Source organism: Callorhinchus milii, unplaced genomic scaffold, assembly GCF_018977255.1.
Source record: "Callorhinchus milii isolate IMCB2004 unplaced genomic scaffold, IMCB_Cmil_1.0 Scaffold3, whole genome shotgun sequence".
Classification (NCBI taxonomy): Eukaryota; Metazoa; Chordata; class Chondrichthyes; order Chimaeriformes; family Callorhinchidae; genus Callorhinchus; species Callorhinchus milii.
This window is the reverse complement of record NW_024704744.1, coordinates 76,810,329-76,832,785: the sequence shown is the minus strand read 5'-3', so window position 1 is coordinate 76,832,785 and position 22,457 is coordinate 76,810,329. Positions and strand designations below refer to the sequence as shown.

The 22,457-nt window shown below is 46.0% G+C and overlaps 1 protein-coding gene across 1 annotated transcript in view; it reads right to left on the bottom strand.

Moving 5' to 3' along the window:
- enah (ENAH actin regulator) overlaps nucleotides 1-19,776 on the bottom strand; it is a 122,332-nt gene extending 102,556 nt beyond the window's left edge. Inside the window, 1 exon segment of the mRNA XM_042333271.1 lies at nucleotides 19,753-19,776. The gene's annotated coding sequence lies outside the window, so the exon portion shown is untranslated.
- Between the last annotated feature and the right edge of the window lie 2,681 nt (nucleotides 19,777-22,457).

The window sequence follows — 22,457 nt, the reverse complement described above, 5'->3', positions numbered from 1 at the left end:
ATTTGAATTAGAAAAGTAACACATGGTCCAATTTTTTTCCCCCAGTTCTCAAATAAGCACTACTTTAAAATCTTCTCCTACAAAAAGTGCCACTGTAGGTTTAAACTATCTTAAATCCTTCCAGATTTCTAATTTTGTACAGCAGTCTTGTTCCAGAAGCATTTATCTTTTCCCTAGAATAAACCTGCTGACTGAAGTTATACATGTACCCACCCTAGCCTTTGATATGACCAAACCAAACTAAATATACCAACAAAATTCCAATCAAATGACTGCTCTTACTCTTTTCATTTTTAATTAAAAGTTAACGCACAGAAAGTAGTTTCTTACAGTGCCCTGATCAACAATAAATAAATTGGGCTTTCAATTCATAGGTGATTTGGGGTTTTACTATGCATAAATTGCCTGCAACATTTACCTACAAATATACTTGACATCAATTCCCTGTGAAGCGCTTTGAGACATTAACATTATAGGCATTATATGAAACACAAGGTTTATGAGTGAAACATTTTCCATGTTGGAAGCAAGTTAAGATGTATAAAATAGTCTTTTTCACGCAGCCAAATAGAGGGGTGACCAAAGGCACGGTCAAAGAGGAGGATCTTGAGATGGGTCTTCAAGGAGGCAAGGGAGGGGACAAGGTGGAGGGACTGCAGAATGGAGTTCCAGAGTTCTGCAGCCTATGGAGGGAGGAGTTGGGGAGGCCGACAAGCAGGGGGTTTGCGTAGTTGAACCTGGATGTCATGAATGCGTACATGAGGGTCTCGGCAGCCTGCGGTGTGAGACAGTGATGGAGTCACGTGATGTTGAGGAGGTGGGGGAAGGCAGAGAAGGTCATGGCACGGATGTGGGGTAGAAAGAATAGTTGAGGGTCAAACAAGACGCCAAGGTTCCAGACTGGCTTATTAAGGAGGTGCCAACAAAGTCTTAAAGCTAAATACAGCAAGGATGTCAGAATGTAATAATGGAAATCTCACAATTGTGCCTGAGTGTGTGTGTCTGTCTCACTCTGTGCGTCCGAAAGTGAGTGTGCGGCCCGCGAGCGGGCGTCCCGCCCGGCCCGCCCGCGAGCGGGCGTCCCGCCCGGCCCGCCCGCGAGCGGGCGTCCCGCCCGGCCCGCCCGCGAGCGGGCGTCCCGCCCGGCCCGCCCGCGAGCGGGCGTCCCGCCCGGCCCGCCCGCGAGCGGGCGTCCCGCCCGGCCCGCCCGCGAGCGGGCGTCCCGCCCGGCCCGCCCGCGAGCGGGCGTCCCGCCCGGCCCGCCCGCGAGCGGGCGTCCCGCCCGGCCCGCCCGCGAGCGGGCGTCCCGCCCGGCCCGCCCGCGAGCGGGCGTCCCGCCCGGCCCGCCCGCGAGCGGGCGTCCCGCCCGGCCCGCCCGCGAGCGGGCGTCCCGCCCGGCCCGCCCGCGAGCGGGCGTCCCGCCCGGCCCGCCCGCGAGCAGGCGTCTGAGTGTGTGTGCGTGCATCTCTGTGAGTGTGCATGTCTCTCTCTGCATGTCTCTCTCCATGTCTGTAAGCCTCTGCGTGTGTCTCTTTCTCTGGGTCTGTCTCTCTAGGTCTCAGCATCTGCATGCAGTGCCAGCCCTGTGAGGCAGGAGGTGGTGAGCTCCTGTTGCCTCACCAGGATCCCCCACCTAGTTTTTGTTAAAGAAGCAATTAATTTTTTGGCAACAATCTAATATGTATTATTTCCTCATGTTTAGTTTTTATCAATAAAGTGAAAACATATCTAAAATTTCCCTGCAATTTTCTGCAAAATGTCCAAGTCTCCCTGCAATTATGGGCAAATATTTCTGCACTTTTCTATTGGCCTAGATTATTAGTTAATACGTGGGATGGTTTTCTCTGCCAACCTTTCAGTTCAGGGATTTGTGGGGTGGAGTTTGTGGGGGTGGTGGAGAAAGAAACAGGGAAAGCTAAGGAATGCGGGAGCTAAAGCAAACAATAAATCATAAAGTACAGATAAACCTACTCTAATAATTAGGGTTATTCTACATTACAAATTTACACCCATCAATATTTTTGTTTCATAAACTGTTCAAGCAACACTAAGCCCAATCACAAGGAAGGATCCACCCTCCCTACATAACCATGCCGATTAGACAATTAATTTCAACTGCCAGGATGCTGACAAGAGCCCTTTGAAGGATTGGTCCCGTTTCTAAGAAGGCTGACAGACTGAGCAACCCTACAAATATTCATGAAGAATTTATGGCTCAAACAAAAGGAAAAAAGCGTTCTTACTCACAATCCCTGAACCTGCATACAACCATGCAGCTATCTTATGACCCTACAACCTACAAGTTGAAGTCTTTGCATATGGGATGGTTCATCAACTATTACAATATATTTTTGACCTGGACAGGACAGTTTGTTCTAGTTTACAATAGCATTGCACTGAACCCCAGCTGCGCACACGCACACACTGCTGAATCCTCAAGCCTCAGCTCTTGCCAAATACATTCCAGAAGTAGATGAAGACATGTCCTTCCAGGAAGTGTGCACACACTTCATTCCAGAAACTGTTCATGTGGACTTGCCATCCAATTTTTGAAACTCTCATTCTGGTTTAATTATTCTTGAGCATAGTGATAGATTTCCAGAGATGTCTGGCAACCAGCTGACATTAAAAAAAACATGTATTACTCTACACACCGGGTTCAATATCAGGCAAACTATCCATTTTTAAACTATGCAAAGATGATCAAGTGGATCCTCTAGAGTTTTATAGACATAGTCAAATGCCAGCAAATGCTGGCAATGGAATTCACACCATTAGTATCAATCATAGAATTGTACAGCACAGAAGGAGACCATTTGCCCCATTGGGTCTATGCCAACACAATGTAAATAATCCTAATTAAATAATCCTTGCATTTGATATAGCGCTTTTCACGTCGGGAGGACGTCCCAAAGCGCTTCACAGAACACACTGTAAAGTGAATTGACTGTATATTTCTGGGGGAACGCGGCAGCCAATTGCACACAGCAATGTCCCACAAACAGTCGTAGATTGAAAATGACTAATTTATTGTTTTTGGAGGGATTATTATTAGGCATGTGGAGTAAGGAAACTTGCCCAAGGTTTCGCTCTGCCTGGAATTGAACTCTGAGAGTAGCAGTTTGGTGAAACAAGTGATAATAATCCTTTCATGTTGTGAGAAAGTCTCAAAGTGCTTCACAGGATTTCACTGTAAAGTGTAGTGCATATATTCTAGGTGAATGTGGCAACTAATTTGAGCACAAATGGCCAGGCAGTGCATAATCAATTTTATCTGGGTGACTGTTGGCCAGGGCACTGGAACACTTTACAGTAAAATCCTGTAAAGCACTTTGAGACACTATATCAAATTCAAGGATTATTATGGACTCAGACTACACGAAAGAAGTTGGTATTCAATTACCAAATACCAGTATCTAAAAGCATTCATATCATGGTATAATTACTGGACTCGGTGATAAAAGGTTAAAAATAAACAGCAAACAACTTTAGTTATGAAGATGCACCAAGGAATGTCCAGCCAAGAGCTACTTTTTTGGAGAATATTTTTTTGGAGTCCTGTAGATCAGTGGTATGGCGTCCTGTAGATCAATGGTTAGAGCACTCGCCTCACAAGCAGGTTCGATTCCCGATAGGGTGAATTGTTTGGTCAATCGTTTCTCCACACGCCTGTTTACCTCGCAGTAAGTAGGAACCTGGTTGTTAGTTGATTGGCAGATTGTAGTCCAGGGATAATAATTCTTTAAAAAAAAATGAATTGGTCACCTAATCCACGACTGTTTGTGCACAATTCACTTTACAGCATATTCTCTGAAGCGCTTTGAGACGTCTTGAAGACATGATAAGGTGCTATAACAAATGCAAGGATTATTATTACATTTAATACAGTACCTTTCATGTCAGGAGGACATCTCAAAGTGCTTCACAGTATATAAAGTAATGACTATAATAATCCTAGAATTTGATATAGCTCCTTATTGGGTCTCAGATGTCTCAAATTTAAATATGCCTACTGTGGGATGTTATTTAAAGTTAAAAAAAATCTCTTTTGATCACAAGAGTGGGAAAGCACTTTTGAGGAACCTGGGGATGAATGACAACTGGATGAAGGATTTTTCAAGTCATTTATTAAAAATAAAGATAACTGCAACTGTAGCCATATTTGCTCTCACATTAGGTCTTGCACACCCATTACTTTCTGCATTAGGCTCTGCACACCAATTTCTCCCATTTCACACAAAGTTTTGTGACTAAAAGCTAATCATCTTTAAAATACTTAAATCCATACATCTTCAGACCTCTGTATTTTCACCATCTGTGTAATCATTTCCAGCCATATTCTCCCACTCTTGATTGTTTTATTGCTTCCTTTTCTCCAATGTCCACCACCACCATAGCAGTTTCAGCTGCTATGCTCTTGTTCATTGGAACTTTTTGCCTTGCTTCCCTCCTTTTTTTCAAAACTGTTAAAAACTTAACTTGTTTTTTAACCATGATCATTAAATTTCTTTCCTGTTCTGTGCTCATTATATCTGTAAAGCTATTAGAGACAGTCATCCTGTATGAAAAGTGTTACACTTACAATTTTGTTATTTGAAATAAAGGTGATTTTTTAACACAACCATATACAGATAATACAGAAGAGATATTGCATATTTATGGATTAGTTAATATCATAAAACTACAATTTAATTATGTATATAAAAAAGGTTAATCTCATCAGCTTTAAGCAGGCTCCATAAGGTAACCAGGATCTTCATTCTAACTGGATGAAAGCATAGGTATTTACCAGATTTGATGAGCATAATCCATTTAGAATATAAATGTCTGTTCAGTTTTGGACAGGCCACGCTTGCAAGCCCAGTTTACTTCTCTTTTGAAACCAATAGTGAACTGCCTGTACCACCTTTGCTAAAATGTATGCTGGTTGACATTATACCACTCATTTCACAACTATTTTGACAAAATACTTTAAAGACCACAACATCTTGCAATACAACAAGAAATCCTCCAAAATTGATGCAATGTCATGAGACCACAACCAACAACAACTCTGCATTTGTATAGCGCCTTTAACATCAGGAGGATGTCCCCAGGAGCTGGACAATCATTGTTTCAGATTCAAGCTGGGGATCGGGGAGGGTGGAGGGCAGGGAAGGAGGTTAACCGAAGGTATGGTCAAAGAGTAGGGTCTTGAAGGAGGCAAGGGAGGGGGCAAGACATAGGGACTAGGGGAATGGAGTTTCAGAGGGTGGAGGCAGAGAGCTTGCAAGTTATGAATGCGTGTATGAGGGTTTTGACGCCCTGCGGTGTGAGGCAGTGGCGGAGCCAAGCAATATTGTGGAGATGGGAAAAGGTGGAGCGGGCAATGGTATGGATGTGGGGTATGAAGGACAATTGAGGGCCAAAAACCTACCACCAAGAAGAGAACAGATAAAATATAAGAATATTGCAATCTTATTGTGCATATAAAAAAGGTTAATCTCATCAGGTTTAAGCAGGCAAAAAGGTAACCAGGGTCTTCAATTTTTTCTGATGAAAGAATGGGTATTTTCCAGATGCCCAGCCATTTACCCAGTCCATCCTCCCAAAAAACGTTTGGTAGATAGCTGGTAGGTGTTCATACACTTAGAAAAGGATTCAGCATTCACTGACATACATAAAATCAACCCTGAACTGAAGGTAAAGGCAAGAAAACAAATACTCAGATCAAAGTGAAAGTCTTTTTCCTAGAAGGGCATCCTAACCACTTGATAATTTAACTTCTAGTTCAATGATTGAATTCTTGTGAATTATCACAAGATTGTTTTGGATAAAGAAGATCTTTCAACTCATCTAATCTCTGTTACCAAGTAATAAGTAGGAACCCGGTTGTCAATTGTCAAATTGCTTTCCGGGGGGAATAATTCACAACAGTTTGTGGGACACTGCAGTGCGCAATTCACTGCCATGTTTCGCTCCCCCAAAAAATACAGTCAATTCACTTTACAATACATTCTGTGAAACACCTTGAGACACCTCAATGACATGATAATGTGCAATATCAAATACAAGGATTATTATTTTGTATTATCTTCTAGAATAAATAGAATCCTACAGTCTTCCCATCACAGCATTAAGCTTTTTTAAAAAAAATGCCCAGTGCTCTGGCCACAACCATCCTTCCTGGCAACCAAGTCCAGTCAATGATTACCCACTGAGTAAAGAAACATTTCCTGATGTATGTCCTGAAATTGTCTTTGCATTCTAAACCTTTGTACTCTTTCTACTGCCCTGGTATACCCCAAAGTATCAGTTTTTTTCCCAGATTTACTAGGACTGGACTAAAACCTCCCACTCTGCCCTCGCCTCATCCAAATCATCCTTCTACAGCAGGATCATTCTGGAGGCCACATACTCATCCAATCTGCATTCCAACCTGCTTTCAGGCTCCTCTTCTCCAACACAAACCAGCCCCATTACCCACTTTCCCAAGCCCCGTCTAACCTCTCCTCCAATTCCTCAGCCTTTGCTTCAGCTACCCTCCCCCCAACTCCCACTTGGGCCTCCACCCACCCCTTTCTCCATACTTTCAATCCTGTTTCTCCCTCCTCTCCCCTCCATTGCCGAAATGAAGCACACCACCTACTCCTTCGACCATTCCTCTTTTCTAACCACCCAGCTCCACCAGCTTGCCCCCTCTGCTAACTGATGGTCCAGCTCTGTTTGTCCACAGACACAGTTCCTATCCACTTCAAAACAGTTGCCATTGCGCTCAATCCTCAAAAAATTTCCTTGAATCCATCCCATCTCCAATCTCCCTTTTCACTGCAAGGTAGTAGAATACATCATTGACTTCCCAGCTTCGCTCATTCCTTTCTCTGCACAAACTCATCCAATCTGGATTCCAACCTGCTTGCATTATGGAGACTACCCTGGTCAAAGTCACAAACAACATTCTCTTCACCTGTATCAAAGGCTCTTTCTCTCCTTCTTGACCTCTGCAGCCCTGCACAATGCCGACTATCGTATTCTTCTGTCGGACATCAAGTCCTAGACGAGAGTTAACTTCCTCCAGCTGAATGTCAACAAGACAGAGACTCTCCCGCTTGGCACCTTCTCACCTCAGGTGCTGACAGCATCAACCTACATGGATGAATATTCCACCTCATTGAGCCAGTTCAGAACTTCAGTGTCTTGTTCAACTCTCAGTTGGCCTTTAAATCCCACATTCGTGCCTTGACGAGTTCAGCTTTTCTCCAAACTCCACAACATTGCCCAACTCAGTCATTACCTCTCCTCTCAGGCCACCAAGACCATTTTCCATGCTTTTATTACATCCAGGCTCGACTATACCAGCTCTGCTTCCTGGACTTACCAACTCTTCACTCCAAAAGCTAGACCATTCCGAAATCTACAGCTTGTGTCCTCTCTCACTCCAGGCTCCGCGAGCCTATCACCCCCTTCCTCTACCGGCTCCTTATCCCCTCACTTTCATATCTGCCCTCCACAGTCTTTCCCGACTTCGTTGACCTTCTAAAACCCGAGCTTCCACTCTTATATATCATCCTGTTGTCCCCTCGCCTCCATCTAAAGACCTTCCTCTTTGACCACACCTTTGGTCATCCTCCCACCTACATCTCATTTGCCACCACTTTCAAAGCCAACTCCCAGCTCGGATGCAAACAGCACCCCGGGATGTCCTAAAGTGAAAGGCACTATATAAATGCAATTTGATGTTATTTATTGTTCAATCCCATTTAATTATTTTTATTACTTCTAAAATAAGGATGCTGCTCATAGCTCCTCCCTCGAACACTGATCAACCTCAGTGCACTCCCCTGCATTGCCTCTAGGGTCTCGGCAGCTGCTTGCAACAGTATTCCCTAAAATAAAATTTGTGGCCATCTTCCTTCTGATAACTGCCCATTTATGAAGTTATATACATCTTCTTGACGACTGAGTGGTATATGTACATAATATATAAATAAACACACACATACACTTCTAGTAACGGATCACTATAAATCAGGTTTATTTTAGCCGACTGGTACACTAATAATAATCCTTGTATTTAATATAGCATCTTTCACATTGGGAGCATGTCTTAAAGTACATCACATGATTTACTGGAGAGTGACTATCTTGTAGGCAAACATTTACTCCTGGAAGAATAGACTGTTAAAGAGAAGAGTGTCTGGATCACGGTGGAGATCAAGTCTGCTTATAAGAACCCCTGTAAGTGTGTAAAACCCTGAAAGTTGTGACAATAGATTTAGATATTTGAAAATGTACAACCTACCTACTTTAATACACTTTAGTATTGAGGAGATAACTCATCGTATACAAGTCAGCCTGGGGAACCTGAAGCAGAGTGTTGCATATTCCTTTGGTACAAATAGATCCATCAAAATGTCATCCAATTTTCTGGAGTTACTTCAGCTAATGTTTTATTAAAAATAATGAAGTTACCCACTCATTAGATGAATGCTATCAGTATGATATTCAGATAACTTAAAAGAATGTAGTCTAGGAGAAACTTAGTTTGTGAAGAAATATACAGACAACCCCTGCTTAACACAATAGTCTGGTTCCACAAGCACAGTCATCCTCGATGAAACAAAACTAACAGAAAATGGCTGGCTTCCAGGATACCAGAGACATCACTTCCTATGGAAATGAGTACTATGGACAGGAGGCGTTGTTGAAGCCACTTTCTGGGCAAAGGGACAACGATGACACTACCAGTGAATAGGATGTGGGAAGTGACATCAGCAGCAACCTTTTTAGTGGGGAAAGCTGGCTAGTCAGTGCTGGAAGCCCTGTTGTACCACTTCCAGTCTAGGATACAGCAGTCTCGAAGCAGAATTGAGCTAAACCAGGTACATTGTAAAACAGCAACCTGGACTTGCAATATTAAGTTTTTAGAAAAACAGCCTACTCTACCAGTTCCTGCAGGGCCCAGATAACTGGTTACAGGAGAGCCACATCATAATGTGACTTATAATAACATGAAACTGTAGACATGTACAATTGATCACAACTAACTCACCTCCTGAGAAGCCACACTTCATTGTCATGTATGACAATCAAAAGTGACTATCAGGCAACGTGCCAAGCCCAAGTAGATGTTTCTTTACAACATTAAGAGTCTACAAATGCCTTCAAGTTTTCCATTTGGGACAGGTAAATGAAGTTCCACAAATGGTGTCCCACAACTTTAGGCAGTCAAGTCCTTCCCCCACTCACCACATCTCAAATGCTGTGATTCAACTGAGGTTCAGAAGATATCATCACCAGCCAGAGACTAGGCATTGAGCACTTAGATGCAACCAACCTTAAAAACTAAATATGGGACCGTAGATGCAACACTTGTTTCTGTGCCAGCAGACATTGGCAAGACATTGTACAGGAGGGAGGTGAACATAAGCATGGTTGAAAAGGTAGGTTTTTAGGAAAGCTTAATAGGCAATGGTGTGGTGGAGAAGCAGAGTACATAGAGCAGATGAGTTTGCCCAAGAAAGTGGGTGAACAGAAGGATGAAGCAGGAGAAAATTAGGATAAGTCAGGACTTCATGTCTGACAGGCAGGGAGTCAGATCATCAATACAGAGATTTGGGTGTCATCTGCATACAAGTGTAAAACAAATTCCAGAGGTAAATGTAGTCTCCTTGGTGCTGAACTGGTTCCAAGGCAACGGAATGTCGGAATCAAGCAGCCCTCTGTGGCAGTCTCAGTCGGCCGGTTGCTGAGCCAGGTGGGTCTGTAGTATTCCAGGGCACTACTGATGACAGCACATGGTTCATCAGCAGAACCTGGAAGGGCAGACCAGTTACCAGGGGAGGGAGTCATCCCACACAACTCCTGTTAAACTTGTAAGCCAAAGCCCTAACAGGTAAGGTGGTCCGAGCTGGACCAGCAGCGGGAAAGCTTGCCAGACAACAATATGAATGGCAAGCTATGGTTTTAGCAGGTGAGACTCCAGTGGTAACCCAACATACACTCTGGGGTCCCCAAGCCTTGGCTCTTGCCAACCTGTGCCTAACACTTTCCAGAACGAGGTAAGCAGGATGCGTCCCCCAGAGAGATAGAGTGCGTGTTCCATTCCAACAATCTATCTCTGGAATTTCCATGTGTAGGTGGATGCATGGAATTCTCAAGATTAGTTTGAATACTCTTAAGCACAGTGATGGGTTTCCACATATGACAAGACTCCCGGCTGACCCACCCCCCCCAAAATCACACACCTTCTTATTTGCGTTAAAAGAACATTCCCTCAAGAAAACATACTTCAAGATTTATTTTGGCAAGTCAGACATGCGTCAGGAGCGGGGAGGGGCGTCAGGAGCGGGGAGGGGCGTCAGGAGCGGGGAGGGGCGTCAGGAGCGGGGAGGGGCGTCAGGAGCGGGGAGGGGCGTCAGGAGCGGGGAGGGGCGTCAGGAGCGGGGAGGGGCGTCAGGAGCGGGGAGGGGCGTCAGGAGCGGGGAGGGGCGTCAGGAGCGGGGAGGGGCGTCAGGAGCGGGAGGGGCGTCAGGAGCGGGGAGGGGCGTCAGGAGCGGGGAGGGGCGTCAGGAGCGGGGAGGGGCGTCAGGAGCGGGGAGGGGCGTCAGGAGCGGGGAGGGGCGTCAGGAGCGGGGAGGGGCGTCAGGAGCGGGGAGGGGCGTCAGGAGCGGGGAGGGAGGGCGTCAGGAGCGGGGAGGGGCGTCAGGAGCGGGGAGGGGCGTCAGGAGCGGGGAGGGGCGTCAGGAGCGGGGAGGGGCGTCAGGAGCGGGGAGGGGCGTCAGGAGCGGGGAGGGGCGTCAGGAGCGGGGAGGGGCGTCAGGAGCGGGGAGGGGCGTCAGGAGCGGGGAGGGGCGTCAGGAGCGGGGAGGGGCGTCAGGAGCGGGGAGGGGCGTCAGGAGCGGGGAGGGGCGTCAGGAGCGGGGAGGGGCGTCAGGAGCGGGGAGGGGCGTCAGGAGCGGGGAGGGGCGTCAGGAGCGGGGAGGGGCGTCAGGAGCGGGGAGGGGCGTCAGGAGCGGGGAGGGGCGTCAGGAGCGGGGAGGGGCGTCAGGATTGAGGAAAGCAGGGTGATCGAAAGCACAGTCGAAGAGGAGGGTCTTGAAGGAGGCAAGCGAGGGGACAAGGCAGAGGGACTGCAGGATGGAGTTCCAGAGAGTCGGGGCAAAGTGGCAGAAGGCCAACCCGCCAATAGTGGGGTGAGCAAGGCAGGGACGTGAAGCGGGCTGAAGCCCGTTGAGCAGAGAGGATGGTAGTAGGTTAGGAGTTAGGGAGGGAGGAGTTGGGGAGGCCAACAAGCAAGGAGTTTGTATAGTCAAGCCTCGATGTAATAATAACCCTTGCATTTGATTATAGCGCTTTTCACGTCTTCAACATCTCAAAGTGCTTCACTTAGAATATGCTGATAAATGAATTGACTGTATATTTGTGGGTGAAATGTGGCAGCCAATTCCACAAACCGCCATGAATTGAAAATGACCAATTTATTATTGTTTTTGGAGGTATTATTATTAGTCGCGTGGAGTAAGGAAACTTGCTCAAGGTTTCGTCCTAGTTGGAATTGAACCCAGGTGTCTCACTTGCAAGGCAAGTGCTCTAACTACTGAGCTATAGGACTCCACATAATGAATGCATGTATGAGGGTTTCGCCGGCCTGCGCTGTGAGACAGTGGCAGAGCCGGACAATGTTGCGGAGGTGGGGGAAGGCAGAGCAGGTCATGGCACAGATATGGGGTAGAAAGGATAGTTGAGGGTCAAATAAGACGCCAAGGTTCCAGTTGACTTTGCAAGGTGGAGTGTGCATCCATGGATGGTGATGCCGTCAGTGCCTGAGGTGAGGCGGCGCTGATGGGAGCCAATCAGGAGAGCCTCAGACTTGTTGACGTTCAATTGAAGAAAGTTAGCTCTCATCCATGCCTTGATGTCTGACAGACATTCTGTCAGGACAGCAGTGGTCCTGGAGTCAAGGGTGGAGGCAGAGAGGTACATTTGGATGTCATCCGCATACATGTGGAAGTTGATCCTATGTCTGCAGATGATGTCACCAAGAGGGAGTATATACATATTGAAGAGAAGGGGATCAAGGAAACAGCCCCGAGGAACACCACATAAGATAGGGTGGGGGCTAGAGAAGAAACCGTTTGTGGATATGAAGTGGAGGCACTATGAGAAATATGATCTGAACCAGTCAAGGACAGAACCATGAAGGTTGAGGTGAGAGCAGAGGCGGTGGACAAGGATAGAGTGGTCAACAGTGTCAAAGGCAGCAGAGAGGTCAAGGAAGGCAAGGAGGTAGAGGGAGCCCTGGTCGCAGATGAACAGAATGTCATTTGTCACTTTGACCAGGGCTGTTTCTGTGTTGTGGGTGGCACGGAAGCCTGATTGGAGGGGTTTGTGAAAGACAGGGCGGGAGAGGAAGGAGTGAAGCAACAAGTTATTCCAGGACCTTGGAGAGGAAAGGGAGGTTTGAGGTGGGGCGGTAGTTTGTAAAGGCATGTAGTGGTAGTATAGATATGTTGTGCCAAATGGCAACCCAAGTTGATACTCTTAGGTGGTGGAAGTCCCTTCAGGTTAAATATGTTCTTCCTGATTTTCACAGCATCGATTTACACACAATTCACTAGATTAAGTTTTTCCTGTTTTTTTTCCAATGATCAATGGCATGTGTAAACGACAATCATTCAAATCTGAAACTTCACAGGTGTTGCGTGCTGGTGCATTGTTACTCCTTGTACTTCTCATTGGCATCATGATTGTAAACAACAAAACAGCCCAGAACTTGGTAACAAAGAGGTTTCAAATCTAGGAACGATGACTGGTTAAATATAAAGGAACTCCAACAATTCATTTTAAGTAGCTCAGTTATTTGAGAACTGTGTGCAGTTCTGGTTCCCACATTATAGAAGGGATGTAGAGGTACTGGAGATGGTGCAAAGGAGAATCACAGGAATGATCCCAGAACTGAGAGGTTGTACCCATCAGGAAAGGCTGAAAATGCATGGACTCTTTCCTCTTGAAAAGAGGGTAAGGGGTGACCGGATAGAGGTTTTAAAATTATGAAAGGTTTAGATAGGGTAAACATAGGAAAGATAGTTCCATTGGTGGGGGAAACCAAAACCAGGAGCCATCAATATAAAATAGTCACAAATAGATCAAATAAGGAAGTTAGAAGAAATGTCTTCAGAGTAATGGGAATGTGAAACGTGCTACCACAAGGAGCTGCTGAGGCAAATAGATGTATTTAAAGGGAAGCTAGATAGATGAGGGAGAAAGGAATAGAAGGTTATGCTTGAAGGCTTAGTTGAGGAAGGGCAGGGCAGAAGGAGGCTCATGTGGAGCATAAACAACAACAACAACAAGATTCCATTTATAAAGCGCCTTTCACGTCAGGAGGACATCCCAAGGCGCTGCACAGTTGGGTCATGACCCGAGCAGGGGGAAATGGTCAGGGTGAGGGGAGGGAAGGGAGGGAGCGAGGAGGGGGAAGAGAGTCGAGAGGGGAGCTGAAGGCTCGGTCAAAGAGAAAGGTTTTGAGACCGGCCTTGAAGGAGGAAAGGGAGGAGGCGGCGAAGCCACTGGGGGATAGAGTTCCAGAGCCTGGGGGCTGAAGGCCCGACCACCGATGGCAGGGCGGTTGGGGCGGGGGACGTGGAGCAGACCGGAGCCAGAGGAACGGAAGGTACGGGCAGGTAGGTAGGGGGATAGTAGGTCGGAGAGGTAGGAGGGAGCAAGGCCGTGAATGGCCTTGTAGGTGAGGAACACCGGCATAGACCAGTTGGGCCGAATGGCCTGTTTCTATGCTTTATATTCTAATGTAAAACTATACTCAACACTAGAAAGGTTAAAATCCCAGAGGTTTCACTCAGCCCTTCAATATTGATAAAAAAGGATTTTTTTTAAAAAACACAGGATTTAAGCTCATAGTCATGATGTGGAACTGCATCCTTTCAAATAATAATAATACTAATCCTTGCATTTGATATAGCGCTTTTCATGTCAGGAGAATGTCCCAAAGCGCTTCACAGAATATACTGTAAAGTGAATTGACTAGATATTTGTGAGCGAACGCGGCAGCCAATTGTGCACAGCAATGTCCCACAAACAGTCGTAGATTGAAAATGACCAATTTATTATTGGTTTTGGAGGGATTATTATTAGGCGTGTGGAGTAAGGAAACTTGCCCAAGGTTTCACCCTGCCTGGAATTGAACTCAGGTCTCTCGCTTCCAAAGCGAGTGCTCCAACCACTGAGCTACAGGACTCACTAAGCCACTAAATGAGATGTTAATCAAAGGACTGGATTCCATAACACTATTCAAAAAGAGATTCTTCATTATCCCAGCTCTAGAATAGTTTAGATAAATTGGTCAGTCAGCCAAGGCCGTTTGTAGAATCACAATATGGCTGCCGTACTTTCCTACAAATTCAATCACTATTGATAGAAATTATCTGTGAAGTGCTTTCAATTGTTTTGGTATTATAGGCACAGTGTCAAAAGTAAGGACCACCATCTTCATAATTTTACATCATGTCTCACCTACTAGTTCAAAACAAAAGTAAATACTATAGATTTTAAAGAATAGCTGGTAGAGTGTTAAAGGTAGTAGTAATTTATTCTCAAATTACTTACATTTTTTTGTCAACTGAAAATAAGGACACGCATCTCAGTGTCACCTGTTGTCTTATATTTCACATGGCAGTAATGTTAAACTGAAAATCATGTTCACAAGGAATTGCCCAACCATTAAACAATCTATTCATCTCAGATAGAAGTTGTGGCCTAGTTTCTCATTCATGCTCTTCATGCTTTCACAGTATCACTGTAAAGCAAACACGTTAGTGTTAATCAAAACTGCTTGTTAAAACATATGCAACAAAGATGGGCTGGAAAACATTCCAAGCTCAGCTTTGACTTCAAGACATTCAGTAATGTATAGAGACAAGAATTGAACAAAATTTCTTTTTAAAAAAAGAACATGCTCTCTACACAAGCAAGCCAAATGAGTACTTGGTACATACAATGAAGGACTCATCGCTCATTTTCATGCATACATTTATAAAGAGCTGCTACATAACAAATTCAACCATTCAATATTAGGCCAAGAAAGCTGAAAACATTCAATATCTATATTCTAGCATTATGCAGTCCAAGCACTTCCTCTTAGTCTTACAATAAATTTTAAATAGTGTAATCAAACCATGTATTTTTTTGCTGCAAAATAGCACTTCCTCTTGGGTTATATGCAAAAAAAGGTAATCAAAAGCATTTGAATTCTCTCTTCACTCCCCCCCTCCCCACCACCACCCATACCAAATCACCACTAAAGCAGGTTATCTTATATTCCCAAACACTACTAATCCAGGTTCTCAGTGTTGCACCGATGCAATTATCCTTCCAATTTCCCCTCCCTCATAGGAAACACCTCAGCTAGACAGCTCGGCTGAAATCAACAACTCATCGTGTCAGAAAACAGACAATTCCATGTCCTACTAGTGTGCATTAGCGTGGCACAGAACAACCCAAAAGCATACATAAAACAAATCTAGGCATCATAATAATATGAATAAATACCATTCACTCATCAGTGCTGAGAAATGTTCGACTGTTAAGTTAGCAGCTGCAATCGCCACTGCTTTGTTTCTGCAGCAGATGCATGGCATCCGTTCTGTTTACATATGCAGTTGTTAGTCAGGCAGAACGCGTTTGATGCATTGTAGACATCTGCACACTAACATTTCCTGCAAGAAATTCCAAAATGCTATTCATGCGGCAAGAATACAACACGTCAGTATAAAACACAAGCAATTATGGCCATATCGTAACACATTAGACTGTAAATGTAATCTACTTATCACTTGCAATGATGAAACGTTAGTATGAGTGTGCTGCAGTAGCATTTTATATTCTGTGAAAGATGAGAATTTCCATTTCTCTCAGAGCATGCTAAAAATAGACAGCTTCAAAACATTGTAGTTTACTCCTTATATACAGAAACACAATTTTTGCCACCATTTTAGTCACCAATGTTTAAATCTTTCAGTTACCATAAAGGAAAGGATTACGACTCACAGTAACCAGATTCTCCACATGGTTCAGCTCCAAAACATGGCTCCCGAAAGGTTATTTGTATGAGCAAAATACTTCCAGGCAAAATTAACTTGGAGTGCTGTATCATTGTATTCCATACAATTCAGTTAAAGGTGGAATTAAAGCAAAAGTTCATGTGTAATTTTATTCCAATTTTTTTAATATTTGGCATTCAACAAAGAACTGACCAGCTGGCAGCAATAGAAGCATCAGTCCCTTGTGAAATTTTGTAATATCACTTTATTCTAACAAATGTCAACTAAGGAGGGGAGCGAGGGTGTCAAACAGTGTTTATTTATTAGGTGCAAGTGAGGCTAAATTAGCCATATAATTTCAGTTTGAACAGTATTAGATCTTTTCTTGGGACATACCTAGATGTAAAGTATTTATCAGACAGTTACTTCAGGTTTGCCACTCATCTCATTTCATGAGATGACGAAGTTAAACCTTGATTTCCAACTCAAAAGCTTTTGAAAAGTTATATTAACAGGCTAGGAAAAAAGCAATTGAGCAGAATTATCTATTGATCACTATTTACATATGTGTTGACAAGATAATGCAAAGCTGTGATGCCCAGGGTTGAAATGGTCTATCCATAAACATGCACCAATAATTTATATTGGTGTAACAGTAACTGGATCCCAACTCTTTCTGCATGAAGGTTTTCTGATGAAATGGTAGAGGAGCCTGCTGGACAGGAACTCCACAGGAACCAACTAAACCAGAGTAAAATCAGTACCAGCTTGAAGTTTGGCACTGTTGTGTACTCACATGTACTGAACAGCCTTAGATATGAGCAGCTCATAGTTCCCATATCCCTTACATTTTAGGTGCCTCCAATAACATTTCATTTTTAATTACTCTCACATGCTTCAGAGAAATTTCTTTTAAATGAAAGGCACTTTCTAAATGTGGTCATTTATTCCACACTGTAATACACTACCAGAACTTTAGTACAATTTTTCTTTTTCCTCTTTCTAAAGTGAGTATAAAAAGTATAAATTTGCACACAGCAATGTTCCACAAACTGCCAGGAAGTGAATGACTAATTTCATTTAGGGGATTGTTGCCCAGGTCACCAGCAAAATTCACTTTTCAAATAATACTATGGGATCTAAAAATGCACCAGAACAGGCAGATGGGAATCTCAATTTAACATCTGATGTGAAGGACAGCTCCTCCAACAATGCAGCACATTCCCAGCACTGTACTGCAATTCAGTCTGAACTACGTGTTCAAAATCCTGACATGGAACTTATACCCACAACCGTCTGACTCAGATTTGAGATGCTACCAATTGATCCAGCATGACAACATAAGCCACTAATATTGCAAGGATTATTTATTATTATGATTGAAGTAGTTGAGATTACCACGAGGTGATCTCAAACCACTTTGACTCAGCCTCAACTATAAATCCATCTCCTCCTGGACACCCCCTTATCTCTCTGATTTCCTACCCTCCTCCTTTTGACCCCCCATTTGTGCCATGATCTTCTGTTTTCCCCCACCTCCTCAACATTGCCTGGCTCCACCACTGCCTCACCACATCAAAACCCTCATCCATGGATTTATCACATCTAGGCTCAACTACGCAAACTCCCTACGCGTCTGCCTTCCCAACTCTTCCCTCCACAGGCTGCAGATCATCCAGAACTCTGCAGCTCAGGGCCTCTTCCACACCAGGCTCTGTGACCCTAACACCTCCACCCTCGCCAGGCTCTACTGGTTCCTCATCCCCCAGAGGATAGAGTTCAAAATCCTTGTCTTTAAGGCCCTCCAAGGCCTTGCTCCTTACCTCTGTAACCCGCTAACCCCATATTAGCAGGCTTCCACCGCTCAGCAGGCTGCGGCCTGTTTCAAGTCCCCTGCTCGTTCCACCATCGGTGGTCAGGCCTTCAGCATCTCTGCCTCCATCCTTTGGAACTCCATTGCAAAGTCCCTATGTCTCGCTCCATGCCTCCTTCAAGGGGCACGTCTCAAGACCTTCCTCTTTAACCGTGCCTTCAGCCACCCTCCAACATCCTGCTCGGATCCCTGACTGTCCAACACCTTGAGATGTTCTCCCGACATGAAAGGCACTATACAAATGTAATTTGGTATTGTATTCCTCAGCTGCATTACTTACAAAGAATCTACAGTAATAGAAATAGGCCTTTCAAACCAATTGCATGTTCCAAACCCCTCCCACTTCTCCTCCATATCACATCATCTTTCTTCCCAACCGCCATATTAATTCAAATCTTCCGCTGCTGTTATCTCCCAGCAAGGAGACTGAAGTCAGCCTTGTTTAGGTGTAGACTATCTATTCTGTACAGCTCATTCCTGCCCCAGAACTGATTCTATGAATCCTAAGAATCTAAATCCTTCCCTCCTAAACCAATTCTCCAGCCACACATTTACCTGCCATATCTTCCTGTTAATATATTGACCTGCATGTGACACAGAGTAATCCTGAGATGACACTCTTGAAGTCCTGCATCTCAATCGATCAAATTCCTGGAACTCTTTCTGCAGGACCTGAAACCTAACATTTTGTTATGTCATTGGTTTGAACATGAGCTACAACCGACTGTTCTCCTTCCCTCCCCCCTCTGATTACCCCTAGCCCTGGGAGGAAAGATTATTCAGGATTCAAGACCTATAGATCACCACTCTATGATTATGAAGGCTCCTATCACCACTACAGCTCTGACCTTCACTTTGCCCTCCTTGGCACTCACTTGTTTCACGGTGCAGTGGCACTGATCATGCTTGCCTTCCACTGCGGCTTTTTCTGATATCCAATGCCTGGATAATATCTCAGTGGATCCATGCACTGTCTCCTGTCTGCTCTTCTGACCCTCCATGGACAGTAACCCAATTCCCTTTCTAACTCTATCTACCTGTGTCTATTGGGTGGCCACCTACAGGAGCATATAGTCAAGGAACTCCTCAGCCTTCTGTATGTGATGGGATGTCCCACAACTACTCCTCAAGCTCAGAAACTTTGTGCTTTACAAGTTGTCCTCAGACATGAAGTCAACTTGGGTTTGCTGCATGACCTCCACCTTTTCCGTGGCACCAGCGATGTCCGAGCCTTCAACCCCTATCCTCTGGAACTCCCTCTATTACTCGATCGCATACTTTTTCTATCTTTGTGCCTCCTCAAATCATACACCAATGGCCACCTCCCTTTCTCCTTCTCCCGCTTGGTGAGAGGACCTTGGTTTGATTTCCAGGCAGGGCAAGTTTACTCACTCCACACTGTTTATCTAGCAGTAAGTAGGTTGTTAATTGATTGGCAGATCGCTTTTTCGGGGGTAATAATCCCTTAAAAAAAAATTCACGCCTGTTTGTGGTTCACTGCTGTGCGCAATGGGCTGCTGTGTTTCACCCACAAAATGTACAATCAATTCACTTTACAACATTCTCTGAAGCGCTTTGAGACTTCTCAACAACTTGGTAACTTAGTGTCCAATTCTATCCTGTAAAGCGCTCCAAGACATTACACTTAGTGAAGGGCATTATATAAATACAATGGAATCTGCTTTTGCCGGACACCTATTAACCCCAGATGTCAGGTAAACCAAACAAAACTGTCGGCCCGAATCATTTGTATTCTTACCCATTTTAAATATGCCGGTTGATACAGACAAAAATAGTTACTCCAGGCAAAATGCCACACTGGTCACCAGTGAATGTACTCACTCGGGCCTTCTGTGTGTCCATTCAGCCACGAGGGACTCCGGAATGAAGATGGGAGGACTCTACGATTGACAGACAGCAGCCTCCAGCCATTCACAAGCGGCTGGAGTTGGGCTGTCAAGCTGAGGAACAGGGAAGAACAACAAAATTACATTTATAGAGCACCTCTCACGTCGGGAGGACATCCCAAAGCGCTGAACAGTCAGCTATCGAGGCCCAAGCATGGGGGAGGGGTGGTGTAGGGGTTGAGGGAAAGCGGAGAGTTGGGAGGGAGACCAAAGGCACAGGAGAAGAGAAGGGTCTTGAGACCGGCCTTGAAGGAGGCAACGGAGGAAGCGAGGCGAAGGGACCATGGAATGGAGTTCCAGAGTGTGGGGGCAGAGAAGCTGAAAGCCCGGCCACCGATGGTAGGGTGGGTCGGGTGGGAGACATGGGAGCAGGCCGGAGCCTGATGAACAGAGGGAGCGGGCAGGTTGGTAAGGAGTCAGCAGGTCAGAGATGTAGGAGGGGGCAAGACCATGGATGGCCTTAAAAGTGAGGATGAGGATTTTGAACTCGATCCTCTGGGGATGGGGTGCCAGTGGAGTCAGGCGAGGGTGGGAGTGATGGGGTCACGGAGGCTGGTGCGTGAGCGTACATGAGCTGCAGAGTTTTGATGATCTGCAGCTTGTGAAGGAAAGAGTTGGGAAGGCCAATGAGAAGGGAGTTCCCGTAATCGAGCTTTGATGTGACAAATGCGTCGGTGAGGGTTTCAGCAGCCTGAGGGGTGAGGCAGTGGCGGAGTCTGGCAATGTTGTTGAGGTGGTGGTAGGCAGTGCCGTTCATGGTGAGGATGTGGGGGAGAAAGGACAGTTCAGGGTCAAACAAGATACCCAGGTTCCTGACTGGCTTAGTGAGGTTGAGTGTGTAGCCGTGGCGTCTGATGCTGCCAGCGCCTGAGGTGCGGAGGCGCTGGCGTGAGCCAATCAGTAGGGCCTCAGTCTTGCTGACGTTGAGTTGGAGAAAGTTGGCCCTCGTCCAGGACTTGATGTCGGACAGGCAGTCGGTCAGGACGCCAGTAGTCCTGGAGTTCAGGGTGGAGGCAGAGAGTTGGGTGTAATCCGCATACATGTGGAAATTTACCCCATGTCTATGGATGATGTCACCAAGGGGGAGCATGTAGAGGGTGAAGAGGAGGGGACTGAGGACAGAGCCCTGAGGAACACTGCACAGATGGTGTGGGGGCTGGAGGAAAAGCCGTTTGCCGCGATGAAGTGGAGGCGGTGTGAAAGATAGAACCTGAACCAGTCAAGGACAGAACCTTGAAGGTTGAGGTGGGAGGAGAGGCGGTGGAGGAGGATTGAGTGGCCCACCGTGTCAAAGGCGGCAGAGAGGTCAAGGAGGACGAGGAGGCAGAGGGAGCCCTGGTCACATATGGTCAAGATGTTGTTTGTGACCTTGACCAGAGCAGTTTCCGTGTTGTGGAGGGGTTCATGGAGGGAGTGAGAGGAAAGAGCAAAGCTGGGAGGCAACAGCTCTCTCAAGGACCCTAGATAGGAAGGGGAGATTTGAGATAGGCCGGTAGCTAGATAGCTGTGATGGGTCAAGGGAAGGTTTCTTCAAGATGGTGGTGATAATGGCGGTTTTGAGGGGGAGGAAGGAAGAATGCTAGATGACAGGGAGAGGTTAATGATGTCAGCGAGTAGTGGGGCAAGGAGGTGGAGCTGGGATTTAAGGAGAAGGGTGGTGATGGGGTCCAGAGAGCAGGTGGTGGGCTTCATGGAGGCTACCGTGTTGAAGATAGAGGAGGGTGTGACAGGTTCAAAGGTGTGGAAGGAGGGATGGGTAATATCAGATGGGTAATTGTGAGGGGTGGGGTTAGGGAGGGGGTGGAAGTTGGTAGGGCAGTGGCAGCTGAGCAGATTCCCTCGATTTTAGACTCAAAGTCCAGAATTTTCTCGCAGTGAGTCAGAGGAAAGTATTTGCGAGGCATGTCGGGGAGGGCAGAGGAGCCAGTTGGTGGTTGAGAACAGGAGCCTTGGGTTGTCCTTCGCCTCCAGGATTAACCTGGAATAGAAGGGTGATTTAGCTGAGAAGAGAGTGGAGTGCTAGGTCTTGATGAGGTCCAGCCAGATGTGGCAGTGGACCGTTAGGCCAGATTTGAGCTAAGTGCATTCAGCAGACCGCACCTGGCCCTTAAGCAAGCGGAGGTGGTTGGTGAACCAGGTTGAGGATCGGGAATAGGAGGCAGTTCAGGATATGAGGGGAGCAAGGACGTTGAGTGTGGTGGAGAGCGTACTGTGGAGAAGAGGGAGTGCAGCGGGTGGGTTGTTGCGAGAGGTGGGCCAGAGGGGGAGGAGTTCAGAGGGCTCCAGGGCAGCGGAGAGGGATTGCGGGGAGATCTTCTTCCACGGGCAGTAGAAGATGGTGGTAGTTTTGGAGGCAGTGGGGAGAGGGATATGGGAGTTGAGGGAGATGAAATGGTGGTCAGAGATGGCCTTGTCAGTAACGGTGTCATCCGAGTCGCTGAGGCCCTGGGTGATCACCAGGTCGAGTGGGTGACCGTGGTGTGGGTAGCAGAGTGGATGTTGAGGGAGGTTGAGAGAAGAGGGTGAAGTGGAGGTTGAAGTCGCAAGGGAGGGAATATCACAATTGATTGACAGCTGAGCTACTTGTGAATGTGTGGAGTGCCCATCCATTCACAAGCAACTGCAGGCTGCCAACCACAA